General features: G+C 43.5%; 1 pseudogene across 1 annotated transcript in view; it reads right to left on the bottom strand.

Annotated features, from left to right (window-relative positions):
- LOC147725244 (nicotinamide N-methyltransferase-like) overlaps nt 1–15,506 on the bottom strand; it is a 95,014-nt pseudogene extending 79,508 nt beyond the window's left edge. The window contains exon 1 of the transcript XR_015310133.1: nt 15,346–15,506. The product of XR_015310133.1 is annotated as a nicotinamide N-methyltransferase-like (transcript). The remainder of the gene's footprint in view (nt 1–15,345) is intronic.
- Between the last annotated feature and the right edge of the window lie 358 nt (nt 15,507–15,864).

The raw sequence follows: 15,864 nt of genomic DNA, 5'->3' as shown, positions 1-15,864 counted from the left end.
GAGATCGTCACCGCTCCATAGCCTGCGCCAGAAGGCAATGGGTCTTAGACTTATCTCGTCGGCAAGTGGCCGTAGCCCTAAATCAAGCCTCAGAGGGAGAAGCGGGGTGCTAGAGGGAAGTGCGGTAATTTGTCTTAAAAACCTATTTTCTGTGCAAGACAAATTCCGACATGGAATGTGGCCCCACAATTCAGCCCCGTACAAGATCGCCCCCCTTGCCTGTGCCTTATATATCTGAATTAGGGCCCCCAATGGGCGATAGGTCGAACCGGTCATCATCCGGGAAATGCCCCCGGTGATTTGTACTAGTTTAAGGTTAGCCCTAGTTTGATGGGTCTCCCAGGTCATGTTTTCATTGAGTGTCACGCCGAGATATTCGAACGTGGCAACTCTTTCCAGTCTCGTTGCTCCTAGTAGGGGATTCGGGCGCTGTTTGGGGCTTGGGCTCAACACCATATATTTGGTCTTTGTGGCATTGATTTCGAGCCCTCTATCCTGACAGAAGGCCACAAAAGCATCAAGTATCTTTTGAATGCCCATGGGTGTCTTGGATACCAACAGCGTGATATGGTTTCTGAGCCATATGATACTTAAAAGGTATAAAATATATACAGTCACATACAATGATAAAAGTTTGACTAAACGTACTCAACTGATGCTTCTAGATACGCCTACCCCAGTGTACCTAACCTAAGCCTAGTACGTGGGAAGGAGTAAGGGAGTTGCAGTTCAAGTTAAGTAAGTTTTTGCCAAGAATCTGACTCAAGAATTCTCTACGGGTCTAATCAGCTCCATACCTTGGTTTTAGAATGAAGGAGGTCTTGTATCTCGCTCTCAGGACTCGATCTGGACCTGGATTTTCTCGGTAGGAGAAAAAGACAGCGTCTTTCTCAGTGCGTCAAATGGGAGGGACGGCTTCCTTCGGCACTTGCATCAGCTGGGCTTCAGATGAGTAGATAGCTGCTCTGCTCCACACCACCGTGTGTTGCTTAAGGCAAACGTTGGTATATTTATATCTGGAAGGTGCAGAGTTTGACGTAAGGTTGGACATAAGACGTCAATAAAAGATGTCACTAAGAACTGGCCGTTCTTTCAGTGCTCGCAGGAGTTCTAGGACAAATCAAAACAAAAGCATGTGGAATTCTCAGGTTGCTGGAGGTTTGGTTTGTTTAAAGAACTCGTTGTACTTTCTAGGAGTCTAAGGAAGTAGCCTTACCGTATTTGAATTGCATAGGCTATTACTAAATATGGATATGATTCTTATACCTTTATAAGGATATGATTTGTTATAACAACATAAATGCATACATCTGGAATATTTAATTAGGGTCCTAGATACGATCAAAACAGGGGATGGTCCCAGGATGAGGACTTCTGTCTTGTCTGAGTTCAGTTTCAGACGGCTGAGCTTCATCCATTCCGCAACGTCTTTCATTCCTTCCTGGAGGCTGGATCTGGCGGTGGCGGGGTCGTTGGTGAGGGAGAGGATCAGCTGGGTGTCGTCGGCGTAGGTGATGATGTTAAGGTTGTGTTGGCGTGCGATGGCCCGAGAGAGGGCTCATGTAGACGTTGAAGAGGGTGGGGCTGAGCGGGGATCCTTGCGGGACGCCGCAGATGATTTCGGTTGCCACGGATCGGAATGGTGGGAGGCGGACTCTCTGGGTTCTTCCGGCGAGAAACGAGATGATCCACTCCAAGGCCTTTCCTTGGATTCCGGTGTTGCTGAGGCGCTGTATCAGGGTGCGGTGGCATACGGTGTCGAAGGCTGCTGAGAGGTCCCGGAGGATGAAGGCAGCTGTTTCCCCGTTGTCGAGCAGGGACCTGATGTCGTCGGTTGCTGCGATGAGGGTGGTCTCGGTGCTGTGGTTTGCTCGGAAACCGGATTGCGAGGGGTCGAGGGAAGCGTTAGTCTCGAGGAAGGCAGAGAGTTGTTTGTTGACGGTATTCACGATGACTTTGGCAGGAAAAGGGAGGAGCGAGATGGGCGGAAGTTCTTGTGGTCCGTGGGGTCTGCAGTGGGTTTCTTCAGGAAGGCGCTCAGCTCGGCATGTTACCAGCTCTCCGGGAAGGTGGCGGATGCGAAGGAGCTGTTGATGATGTCCCGGAGTTGAGGTGCGATGATGGAGTCGGCTTTGTTAAATATGTGGTGTGGGCATGGGTCGGTAGGGGAGCCCGGAGTGGATGGTGTTCATTGTGCGGGTGGTGTCTTCGATGCTGACCGAGGTCTAGGCGCAGAGGGTGGTGGTTGGGTGTGCTGGTTCAGCGGTTGGGAGCGTGGTCTATGCGCTGAAGCTGTTGTGTATGACGGCGATCTTGCAGTGAAAGAACGAGGCCAGTGAGTCGCGGATGTCTTGTGAGGGTGTGATGTCGTTGTTGCAGGCGCTGGGGTTGGTGAGTTCTATGTCGATGCTGAAGAGTTCCTTGCTGTTGAGGGTGTTGTTGTCCAGTTGTTCTTTGAATGTTGTCCTTTTGGTGATGCGGATCAGCTGGTGGTGTTTGCGGGTGGGGTTCTTGAGGGCTGTCATGTTTTCTGTAGTTTGCTCGTGGCGCCAGACTTTCTCGAGGGTGCGGCAGGTTTTCTTGGAGTTTTTGAGGTTGTTGGTAAACCCTGAGGCTTTCTTGCTGCCGGGTCTGCTGGGTGAGTTCTTCAGTGGTGCGAGGTCGTCGGCGCACATGGTGAGCCACTGTGTGAGGTTGCGGGCTTCTTTGTTGGGGTCCGTCGTGTTGGTGGGAGGGTTCTGGCTGAGGGAGGTGGTGAGCTGGTCGGCGGTGATCTTGATCCAGCTTCTGCGGGGAACCTGTTGCGGGTGGTGGTGGGTCATGGTTTTCCTGAAGTTGAAGTGGACGCAGCTGTGGTCAGTCCAGTGAAGACCGGTGGAGTGGCTGAAGGAGATGTGCTTGCTGGAGGAGAAAATGGGGTCAAGCGTGTGGCCGGCGCAGTGGGTGGAGGTGTTCACCAGTTGCTTGAGTCCAAGGTTGGCGAGGTTATCCAGCAGAGTGGTGGTGTTGTTGTCATTGTTGTTCTCCAGGTGGAAGTTGAGGTCCCCTAGGAAGATGTAGTCTGAGAAGGTGAGGGCGTGCGGGCTGATGAAGTCTGCGATGGCTTCGCTGAATTGTTTGCGTGGTCCTGGGGGTCTGTAGATGAGAGTGCCTCTGAGGGTGGTCTTGGGATCGGTGTGTATCTGGAAGTGAAGGTGCTCGGCGGTGGTGAGGGTGTCGTCGGAGTTGGTCGTGATGTGGATGGTGTTTCTGTGGACAATGGCGATGCCTCCTCCGGTTTGGTTAACGCGGTCCCTCCGGGATGGCTATGGCTATGTCAGGGGCTGAGGAGGCGTGAAATTTTCAACACGATAAATAAATATTAGATACATAAAGGAAAGATACATTTTCAAAGAACCTTTTCAAGATACCACTTTATTTAAAGCTGTTAGTACTTTTTAGGTTGATACAGCAAGACTATTTTGGGTGACATCATTACATTGTATTGTCTAACATATATTCACCCACTTTCATATAAATCTTGGGTTGTCTCCTTTAATATTGTGTCAAGCAATTGTGGAAGCAATGTTTTGTATAGTATATTCTCAAGTTCATCTAGGGTCCTCCAGTTCATCCTCCTTTCCCCCAGTACATTTTTCCATAGCTGTATAATTTTCACTATCATGGCTGCAGCAAGCACGAGCCAACGACCTCCTTTCTTAAATGAGGTAGGAGAGCCATAAATGAGCTGGACGGAGTGGGTTAAAGTGTTTGAATTGTATCTTATCCCAATGGAAGGGAACGATTCAGTTCAGCACGCAAGCAACATATTCTCCTCCACAATTTGGGTGTACATGTGAGCAGGATTTACGAAACATTACCAGAACCTGAACATGAAGTTGAAGGAGCAGATGAGAATATGGACACATTTGTGATCACCTTGAACAAGTTGGAAGGGTACTTTGGTGATAAAATGAATGTAGTTTTAGAGCGCCACAGATTTTTTAGCAGGACTCGAGGTAAACAAGAGTCCATGCCTAATTACGTGGCTGCATTGAGGGGTCTCACCCAATTGTGTAAATTTGGCAACCTCACTGATTCCCTGATAAGCGACCAACTTGTTTGTTGTACTAATAATGTACTCATCCAGGAGAAGCTGTTAGCCAAAAACCCCAGTCTTAGAGAGGTGGTGGCTATTGCTGAATCAGTTGAACATACAGCAAAGTGCATGAGAGAAATAAAGTCCAATGCAGAAATGGTAGCTAGCATACAGGAGGAGAAGGGAAGGAGTGAGGTGTGTAAACTAAAGAATAGGGAAAGCATGAACAACAAGACCAATAATAGTGAAATAATACTAAAGTGGTACTGATGTGGCAGCAGCAATCACCTAGCTAACAACGTGCATTGCCCAGCTAAAGGTGTAACTTGCAAAAAATGCAACACGAGGGTGCATTTCGCAAGCGTATGCAGAGAGGGTGACCCCCAAATCAAGGAGGGTGGCGGTGTAGAAGGGTCTATGGTAAAGGAGGTAAAATGTGTACAGCCTTTTGAGCAGAAATTTGTATTACAGCCTATTTGCTTCGCCGCGGAGAAAATTCCGCTGCGGTACAGCGGAATTTGACCCGTGCGCAGATCAGACGACCCCCGTCCGTCTGATGCACACACCCACTGTGACGTCGGATGGCGCCGCCTGACGCATGGAAGTGGTTAAAGATAATTCAACTAGTCATTTATCCAAAGAGTGATGTAATGTTGAATCACAAATGTATAACAATGTTTGCACATTCCTGTTCCCCTTTTACACTTCTGAACAAAAATGCTTATAAGTGCTTTAGGGAACAGGTAGGGAACACATTGCAGGTGGTTGATATATCACCCACAAGGTAGAACAAGAAGCCCATACCCCTTCTAGGAATGAAGAAGATGCCCATTCAATTCAAAGGTAGGGATACATATGGTAAAGTATACATTGAAGAGTCGAGGTCCAACCCGCTGGGATGGCAGCACCAAAAAGAACTAGGGATCATTTTAGATCCCAGCAAGAAAGAACAGGTCCTTCTTACTCCTGAGAACCCAGATAGGGCAACATTTGTGATGAATTTACCAGATTGTTTAGAGAAGAGCTGGGCCTTTGCAAAATTTCCTACACAAAACTAAAAAACAAAGGCAATGCCAAACCCGTGGTTCACAAATTGCGCACAGTTCCACAACTAATGAGAGAGCCTCTAGAAAAAGAACTTTATGTGCGAGATAGGAATTATTCAACCCATGGACTGTTCATAATGGTTGGCACCCTTTGTGATCACCGCCAAGGCCAATGGGGAAGGAATCCGTCTATGTGTAGACTTAAGGAGCCTCAATATGAGCATCTGGGTAGAAAGACACCCACTGCCGAACATTAATGAGATGCTCAGTACCATGGGTCAGACGAGGTATTTCAGCCTCATCGACCTATCTATGGCTTATCACCAGGTATAGCTGCCCCATTAATCGACACCACTTACTGCATTTATAACCCCTTTGGGTAATGCTGTTTGGGTTAGCATCCTCTGCTGCGGTCTTCCAGAAGATCATGCAGCAAATCTAGAAGTACGAAAGTACAGTGGAGGACGATGACTGCACTCTTAGGACTGTCTTCAAGAAACACATGGATGCAAGTTTGACGGTACAGAAGTCTAAGTGCAGGTTAAGGGTTAAATCAGTGGAATACCTTGGCCATTCAATTTCTGAAGAAGGGTTTAAACCTAATGGAAACTTGCTAGGTGCTGAGAGGGATGCTCCATATCCAAAAAACAAAGACAAACTCAAGTCCTTCCTAGGGCTGATGGAATACATGGCCAAGTACATAAAGAACTTTGCATCCATATGTGAACTAGTATGAGAGTTACACAAACAAAAAGGACTTTGAATGGTGTGAGTCGCATAAATTGGTGGTGGATACGCTCAAAGAAGAGATCCTAAGTTTGCCTGCTTTGGGGGTTTTGATCCTAGGAGGAAAACCATTCTTACCACGGATGCATCCAAAAAATGATTGGGAGCCACACTATCGCAAAGAGATGGAAAGGAAGAAAGGATCATCGCCTATGCTTCACGGTGCCTTACGAAGGCAGAGAAGAATTACTCTGTAATTGAAAAGGAGGCCCTTGGGTGCTTCTGGGCTGTGAAGCATTTTACATTCTTTCTGTGGGAGCTAAACTTCACCATCCGCATGGATCACAAGCCCCTCACCTTCATCATCACTGTGAAAGGTATGGAAAACTGCACTCCACGCATTGGGAAATAGATTCTGGGCCAGAAGAACTTTGGGACTGATTCACAGAACTAACTTGAGTCAAAATCCTAAACTTACTACTTTTGGTATTCACAGAAGGCATTTAGTAGTGCTAAGGTTAGGATTTTGTCTAAAGTCTGTCTAAAGTCTGTCTTAAGTCTGTCTTAAGTCTGTCCTAAGTTTGTGTTAAGTCTGTCTTAAGTCTGTCCTAAGTTTGTATTAGGTTTGTCTTAAGTCTGTCTTAAGTCAAACTTAAGACAAAATCCTAACTTTACTACTACTAAATGCCTTCTGTGAATACCAAAAGTAGTTGGACAGACTTAAGACAGACTTAAAACAGATTTAAGACAAACATAGGACAGACTTAAGACAGACTTAAGACAGGCTTATAACAGACTTAAGACAAACTTAAGACAGACTTAAGGCAGACTTAAGACAAACTTATGATAAACGTAGGACAGAATTAAGACAAAATCCTAACTTTACTACTACTAAATGACTTCTGTTTCTGTGAATACCAAAATTAGTAAGTTTAGGGTTTTGTCTTAAGTTAGTTCTGTGAATTGGGCCCACACATTTCAGATTGGAATATGTTTCTGGTGAAGACAACACAATTGCCACCTTCTTGTCTAGAACACCCTTGGAAGTGGAACAACCCTTGGAGATGCAAGACTGTCCCACCATGATGATGGACGATCCAGCAATTACAAAGGAAGAATGGAAGAAAGGACAGAATTAGGATTACATTGAGAGATGGGTGGCCCATCAAGTGAAGTCATCTGAAGGACGAACTCAAGGAATTCTGGGAAGTCAGGATTGAATTAAGTATCATCGATGACAAACTCTACAGACAAAATAGATTTGTACCGCCTGCAGGTCTCAAAAGGATGATAATCGAACTTGCGCACAAAGGACATTTGGGGATGCAGCGTTACCAAAAGTAGAGTATGTGCTAACTTCTGGTTCCCCAGGATGGACACCATGGCAGAGCAGATTGTGAAGGACTGCATCAGTTGTGCCAGAAGTGATAAGTCTAAATCCCTAAACAAGGCACCTTTTTCTCTGTTATTGTACCCCTGAAGCCATGGGGTAAACTAGCCATGGACATTATTGGACCCATGGACTCCCTGAGTATCCAGAAGAGGTTTATGTTGTTTTTGTTGAATATACTTCCCGTTGGGTCACACGGAAGTTTGTAAGTTGCATAAAGACTAATGCTGTCCTGGACTTCCTCAAGGACGTTTTCTCCAAGGAGGGCATAGCTTCCACCATAGTAACCGACAATGGTGTAAAATTAACATAGCAACGCATGAAGGAATTCTTAAATAAAATGAACATCAAACACAAATTGACTGCTCTGTATTGCCCTAAAGCTAATGGCCTGGTTGAGAGGACAAATAGTATGATCAAGGAACACATCCAACAGGCCATAACCAACTCAAATAACCAAGAGTCATCCCTACGTGACTGTTTATGGGCATACCACACTACACCTAACCTGATAACAGGGGTTTCTCCTTTTGTTTCCCTCAGAAGGAGAGAGCCCTGTATGAAACTTAACTCTAGTTGGTTGGGAGGAGGTAGAGCAGTAGACCCTAGCCCTTAGGAGGTTAGTAGGAAGATAGATCTGCACCAATCTACTATAAAGAATGGTACGACAAAAAGAATGGGGTCTAGGCACCCAGTTGGAGAGTAGGTGAAGCGTGAAAGACCCACACAGTCAAAGCAAATTCTACTCTCCTTATCACATTGTAAAATCATTCAACAATGTAGTTCTCCTTGATAATGGACAATGGTGGAGGTGTGACAAAGTTGTAAAGTCTAAAATGTTTACATGATATGTAAAATAACTTCTCTTGCTGTTATTGTTTTCCCTCTAAGGAGGGAGGTGTATTATATATTTTCTTCCTATACCTCTTTGTATGATCCTTTCCCCCCTCCCTTTACCCTTTCCTTGTATTCCCCCACCTGGACTTTACCTTAGAATGTGGGCACTATTGTGAGTTGTGGAGAGCGGATGGCCAATAAAGCAATACTGAGAACTTTCCTGTTCCTGTCATTCCTTACTTTCAACACATGGTTGGAAAGTTTAGTGGAAGACAGTAGTTTTGAAATGCCAGAGTCCTCGAATGTCTAAAAGATGGACCACAAGGTATTGTTTTTAGGTGTAAAGAGATGGTTGCCAGGACACACTTCCTGCGATGTGGAGGTGCCGGCGGTGAGCAATTCAGAGCAATGCGGAGCTCATTGTCAATTGACTTGGTTTTCTAAAAATAGAAGGAGGAATATTTTTGACAATTAGGTAGGGTTGTAGTGTCAGGTGTGGAGGATTTACATTTCCCATTAGTTTGTTGTTTCACCAGTTCAAAGACTTTTTTGAGATGGTTGAATTCTGTGTCCAGTTGCTAATGGAAATATGATGATGGGCACTTTTGATGTACCTATTGTGGTTCCTGTTACATCCATGTATGCTATTCAGTGTTGTTCCTTTAATTGCTTTAGAATGTTTGTATCTCTATCTGGGCTGGAATGTGGAATTGCTGGGGCAGTCGGGATGAGAAGTTGCATGTGGCAATATCTCGGGGTTTTTCTTATGAATAAACTTATCAAAAATCAACCTGTTCCTTTGACTCCACTTTGTAAAAGTGGCGACGAGGGAGAAAGCAACCATATTGACCCCTGAGATGTAATATGGAACACAGAAAAGAAGATTTTTTTTTTTTTTTTAATTCTACGAATAAAATTCGGAAATATATGAAATAAGAACTTCGACAAGTTTGATTATTTCTGGAGAAAATATCGGAAATTCACCGTGAGTAAACTGCTCTGCAAATTTAATGTTCACGGAGTGAATTTGGGAGTATTTTTCTTTTCGGCATTGGAATACGTGCTGAATGTCATTTTATTCTGATGGAAATCGCTGTGATATTTGAGACAATTATGCGAACTAACTAGTGTGTTTACAGCACTGCGGAATTGGCTTGCCGATTTTGTCTCCGTAAGCATTTGCGAAGTTGCGGTTGCAATGTAAGACTAACCTGCATTTTTCAAGTCTCAAGCGCTCGAGAGCTCAACCCAGTGTTTGCATCTTTTGAGCTGTGTGGGTTCCTGGTGCTCGAGAGTACAGCAGCGTTTCTTCGTCCGAACGGCCATTGTGTTCAGCAAAGCACCGAATCTTGGGAGGTGCGTCATCTCTTGCAAAGCATTCTGGATAGTGCGCAATGCATTCTGAGGTGCATTTCCAGGCAACCGAGCACTGGCAACAAAAAAAATCGCATTTTAAGCTGGATTTCTCCTATTTGATCTTCTAACATTGTCTAAAACATGTTACTACTGCGGTATATTGTCCAAGGGAAAACTGAATGGTAGAAAGATTCAACCGTGTATTGAAGGAGTGTATACAGTTGGCAGTGGTTGAAGGTGCAGATTGTAAAATTGCTGTTAAGAAAATGATTTGGAGTTATCGCAATACTCCACATTCTGCAACCTTAGTGTCTCCGTTCAATCTTCTTAAGGGACGTTCTGCATGTAGTAAAGTAACTCCTGCATGGATGCTTAAAACTTCTTCTAGACATATTTCCAAGGAGTGTCTTAGAGATAGAATGAATGTATATCAGGAAAAGTATGTTGACAGACACAACAACAAAATTAAGAATAGTGTGCAAAGCCTTCGTGCCGCTGATTGGGTGAGATCCTCACGTTTTGGTTTATCAAAGGATAATTCTTCCAAATGGTCTCAGCCGAAAAAAATTTGGGAGGTAAGAGGGAATTGTGTGTTGTTAGATGATGGACGCAAATGGAATCTTAACACTGTTGCCTTGTGCAATGATTTGGAACGTTACATCTGGTTGAACAGGAACAGTGAAGCTTAATGACTATACTTTATATTCTTGAATGTACTTAGCATGTATTTTGTCATCAATTTTACCTTTTATTTATATATATATATTTTTTTTAATTTCTCTTTTATTTTATTTTTTTATTTTTAGATAGGGAGATGTGTTACATCCATGTATGCTATTCGGTGTAGTTCCTTTAATTGCTTTAGAATGTTTGTATTTCTATCTGGGCTGGAATGTGGAATTGCTGGGGCAGTCGGGATGAGCAGTTGCATGTGGCAACATCTCAGGGTTTTTCTTATGAATAAACTTATCAAAAATCAACCTGGTCCTGTGACTCCACTTTGTTAAAAGTTCTTTCTTTTTTTATTCAACCGTTTAAGGTTTAAAAGAGATGGGGTCTGTCTCCATACTCTTTCTACAAGTGTAAGTGTCCAGTGTTCCTCATTAAGGCTACAGTTGAACCAGGCATTGGATCTTCCTACTGGGACTGTCTTTAATCATTTGGGGAATGCAGTCCATGATGTTAGAGATAGAGCTACAGTAGTGCTTAGTGAGGTCTTGAGCATCAACCATATCAGTGGGAGGAGACAAGAGGTGAATGGTGGTGGTGGAAATAATGTTTGGAATGAGATTGAGGGAGTTTCTGATCCAATGTTTTGTTTTCACTGGCTGGTCTTTGCGGATGGTTGCCTTTTCAACAATGGAAAAGGGGATGCAGTGAGGATCGGTCCAATTGCAGTATGTCTGATGTCATGGAGGAAGGCCTTGAAGCAATTCACTAGTGGATCATTCATGTCATTCCAATGTTTGTTGAAGTCGCCTTGGAACATCTGGTTGTTACATGTGGCAAGGAAGGTGGAGATGATCTCCATGATTTTTTCATTGAAGGTAAGATTATCCCCAGGTATATGGTAGAAAGTGTGCAGAGTGCAGGTGATGCTGTCTTTGGTAGGGATATTGATCATTATATATTCACAGCCAGATGTTTGAGAGGAATCTGATTGTTTAACATAGAGCTTAGAATGATAAATACAAGCAATACCCACCCCAAGACATCTTGATGAATGATAGCGTCGCTGCGAGGTACAAGGTTGTCTAGTATAGTAGAAGAGACATCATTTAGCCAGGTTTCAGTGAGAATTAGGAGATCCAGGTCTAAGTTGACTAATATGTCCTCTATGTTGGTAACGTGATTCACTGCTGATCTGCAGTTGAATAGTAAGCATTTTAGGTTGGCTTTGGTAACAATAGTTGAAGAGTGGAAGATGGGGCCAAGTTTGAGGTTACAATTATCAATGAGTCAGGGTTAGGTATGTGATTTCCTTGGCGGTTGGATGATAATCGTTTGAATACTAACTGGAGGTAGGAACTGGTGAGTGGGCCCATAAAGAGAGAGAAGGGAGAGGATATCTGTGGTCGAAAGGTAGTTGCCAAGCCTGTTTGGTCGTGTGGAATGGTCTACGTTAGGTTTGCATCTCCATCTAGGTTGAGATCCAGAGTATGACGGAGGGCAAGTGGGAGAAGGAAGATTACGATGCTAGTGGTAGATCGAATCGTTTGACCTATTGAGTTCCAGATTAGAGGTGATGCATAGAAGAGTACGGATATCAGCCCGCAACAACTGTATATCAGATCGTGTAGTATCCAGCGTATGGGGGTATTAGTGTGAGTGGTGTTACAGCAGAGAAGTGACAGGGAGGGGAGTTATCTAAAATATTGAGGTGAAAGGACTATCGTCTGACACTGTAATGTGATGAGGAGTGAGGGTAAGCGAAGAGAGGTCATAGAGACAAGGGGTGGGGAGAATGTTGGGAGGCTGCTGTCCAGAGGTATTGATGTCAGAGAAGGAGCATGTTAAGGCTGAGGAAGGGGGAGACATTTGGTGTGTGGGAGTCCCTGCACATGCAGTTGAGGGAGATGTGGATCCCAAGCTGAGAGGGAGCAGTGCTGTGAATTATACTGTTATTAGGTTGGATATGAGGATTAAGTAAGTGAGGGCTGGAAGAATGGTTGGTGCTGATCCAAGTGGGGGTACTGTTCTGAGATGATAAAACAGGAGATGTGGTCATGTGGGCATCAGTGCAGGGGGAGTAGTGGGAGGTGCGGTGGATAGGAATGGATGGGCTGTGTTTTCATTGTGAGGGGGATCCCTAGGTGCTTGATATAGGAGGAGATAGGTAAAGTCAGTGTTGAGGTCGTCCTTGAAGAAATCGAAGAGATTGGCAAAGAGTTCCATGTTAGGGTTGGAGGACTGAATGAGCACTATGCCAGTATTACAGATGGAGATATTCTCTTCTGCCTTGTAAAAAGGGGAGGGCTAAATGGTCCGTTTATGGCTATGAGGTATTTTCTTAGCTGTGGTGTGTTTGAGAACTGAGGATAGGGCATTTCTCCAGGACGAAAAATGAAGACAAGGTCAAAAATTTATGTACCCTTGTTAATGTAAAAATAGTAATTGAAAAAGAGTGTTTCAGGAAGAGATTTGAGAGCTTTGTGCTTAAAAGATTTTGTTTTGTATTTGGAAAATTAGGGGGAAAGTCAAAATTCAACAAAGTGAGACCAGCAATTAATAATGATGGGTTCTGTCTAGCCAGCTGTGGAGGTTCCATGATGCCAGGCAAAAAGAGGAGGAGCAAGGGAGGCAATGGTGAATATGGGAATAACAGTCAGGAACAACACAAGGGGAGAAGGGAGAATATGGGAGCATCAGAATGGAACTACACAGCTGGATGCCGAGAAGCAAGTGGCAGTGTGAGAACAATTTAAATGGTGTCCAAATGACAAGCTGTTGTGGTGGAGGAAGGCCTTATGTTGTTAAAATAAAAATTAGTCAGTGAGGGAAAATGAAGAGAGAGAAAAGGGACATTAATCTATCTTGTGATGAATTGGTAGGGGAGTGGAAGAGAGGGCTATGACATGTCGAGCACCGGAGAATACAACAATATAGGTAGAAATTTCCCTATAGAATGATGTGACCTGAATGAGAATTGTTGTTATTTGGTAGATGTATTAGAAGAGGCTGGTAGATGTATTCAAAGAGGCTGATGGAATCTCAAAAATCAAACTGTTTTCATTGAAAAAGTGTAGCGTCTTTATGAGTCGCTGGGAGAAATGTCTGAATGAAACCAGGGTGCACTTGATAAGCTTGGCTGCAAAAAATCCAAAGAATTCCACAACAAATTGACTGCTAAAATCTATGAAAGCAAGTACAAGTCCCAAAGTCTCAGATGAAGAAAGCATAAGAATCCTTATAGGTTGTAGATACTGCAATCACTCTACACATAGCGCCCAGAGCAGTGGAAGTGATGGTTATGGTGTTGCAGACGTGCACAAGAACAACTTGGAAGTGGACCTGGAGCGGGAGGTGGCGCGGCGAGAGCAACATCAGAGGAAGCAAAAATTCAACTTCAAGGAAGTTGAAATATGTGAGCCAGAATTTTTGTTCTGGGAGTTCTCAGTAGGGGTGGCTGGAATTTGCTTTGAGCAAGCTCAGTGAAACGGTATTAAATCTCCCCAAGCACCAAAAGTTCAGCAAACACAGGTATTGCTTGATCTGCCCGTTCGCAATGCTATTTTTCTGTTTGTGAATGGTGTTTGCGTGCTCGGGGAGAAATATATAGCGAACACGTATTTTAAAAGCGCAAACAAGCAAAAAATCTATTCTGCGTTCTCCGCGGAACGCAAAATTACCCAAATTCTGCAAATTCCGTGAGCGGAACAGAATTTACCGCCCAGGCCTAGTTCTCAGAGCACTTAGCAAGATTGGAGGTTCTACTGAGTCGGACTGTTTTTCCTCCTTGCTATAACAGAGAAGAGATAACAAGGAGGTCTCCTCGCCGGAAACTGTTCTAGGCAGCACTCGTCAAGCCGGGGGCCAGAGCGTCAGGAAGTGCCAGCAGCAGACTTGAGGAGATGGGGCAGGGGAAGCTCTTCATTAGTGCCTGGATGGTTCACCACCACTCTCGAGTCCCGAACTTTAGGAGGCAGAAGAGCACATCGCATCAGAGAGCCCTCGGGTAAAGCAGGATCCTCTTTCGTAGGGCTGGTGAGAAGGCCAGACAATGAGACCTTTAACTTTTACTTCAATTTTCTTTGTTACAATTTTTGTTGTTTGGATGCAGTACATTTATACACACTGGGAGAGGAATCGATCCTCTGGGCTAACTAATAATAATTAACAACTAATTAGTAATTAATTAAAAATAAATTACTTCCCATCCTGCACCCCTATAAACCCCATAACCGGCACATAAAATGTGCATTAAAAAAATGAATAGCACAATTAACTTAATTAATTATCAATTAAATATATATTATGAATTAAAAAATAATCATCAATGTATTATAGTTAAATTACTTCCAACCTTTTCCCCTAAAAATCCTAAACCTGCTACAACACTACAAATCACAAAAATGAATTACATTACATTTATTAACTGCTAATAATTGACCAAATATCTTTAAAAACATAAAGAATAATTATACAAAAATAGTACATCACATACATTTACTATATGGATCATATGGCATATATAGTAACGTTAGGATTTTCTCTTAAGTTTTACTTAAGAAACTTTAGACAAACTTAAGGCAAACTTAAGACAGACTTAAGACAGACTTAAGACAAACTTAAGACAAAATCCTAACTTAAGTCTGTCTTAAGTCAGTCTTAAGTTTGTCTTAAGTCTGTCTTAAGTTTGTCTTAAGTCTGTCTTAAGTCTGCCTTAAGTTTGTCTTAAGCCTGTCTTAAGTCTGTCTTAAGTTTGTCTTAAGTCTGTCCTAAGTCTGTCTTAAGTTTGTCTTAAGTTTATCTTAAGTCAAACTTAAGACAACATCCTAACTTTACTACTTCTAAATGCCTTCCGTGAATTTTCAAAAGTAGTATGTTTAAGATTTTGTCTTAAGTTTGTTCTGTGAATCGGGCCCCGAGTAATGCAAGGCAGGACTTGCTCTTCCTTACTTTACCCCAGATGTACCAAACTGCCCTGGCCACTCCAGGTGGCATTGCGTGCCTTGGAAACTCTCATTCTAGGATTGGTGTTACCCTGCGTCCCTTTGCCTGGCGCGAAGGGGGATGAAAAATGTTTTTGAAATATGCCACAAAATTTGCTTACCACTGTTATTGCAAAGATCAGTTACAAAGTCATTAAAAAGGCTGCAGGTGCATGTAGGCTGAGCTTACACATGTAAACAGGTTTGAAATTTAGGCACCGGGTTCCAATGATTGAATTGGTGAAAACGATCAGGACATACCTGAGAATATCTTCTGCACGTAAGGATACACAAAAATAAAGGAATCTTCTCTGAAGGCCGACAGAGGGGAATAATACGTCTCTAACACTTTCCTGGTGTCAAAACTCTGTTCATAGAGCGCTTTGATGTCAGCGGGAGACGCCATTTCCTCAAGCGATGTATTCATATGAATCTCTACGGTGGCGCCAGCACTTGCGCTTTATATAGAAATTAGTTTGAATTTTAAATAATATTCAAACACAAAATACTATGTTTACATATGTAAATCACGACAGCTTTAACTCGGTGTATAATAATAATACAGCCTTTTGAAGAGCGCGAACAGCTACCTCCGGGGAGGTGTCCCGGTTTATTATTTACCTTTCCTGTTAAAAGTCACTGCTGAAGCAGCCTCGTGACATGCTGCTCTCTTTTTTACAACGTCTAGCTAGCCCCCGGCAAACATTGTGGAAGCCATCTTTTCTGCAGGAAAGGGAAGTCCAGCCCCAGTGGAAGACATTTTAACCTGGTGCCTCGCCA

This window comes from Lissotriton vulgaris, chromosome 4_1 (genome assembly GCF_964263255.1).
Source record: "Lissotriton vulgaris chromosome 4_1, aLisVul1.2, whole genome shotgun sequence".
In the NCBI taxonomy this organism is placed as follows: domain Eukaryota; kingdom Metazoa; phylum Chordata; class Amphibia; order Caudata; family Salamandridae; genus Lissotriton; species Lissotriton vulgaris.
This window is presented reverse-complemented; position numbering and strand designations above follow the sequence as displayed.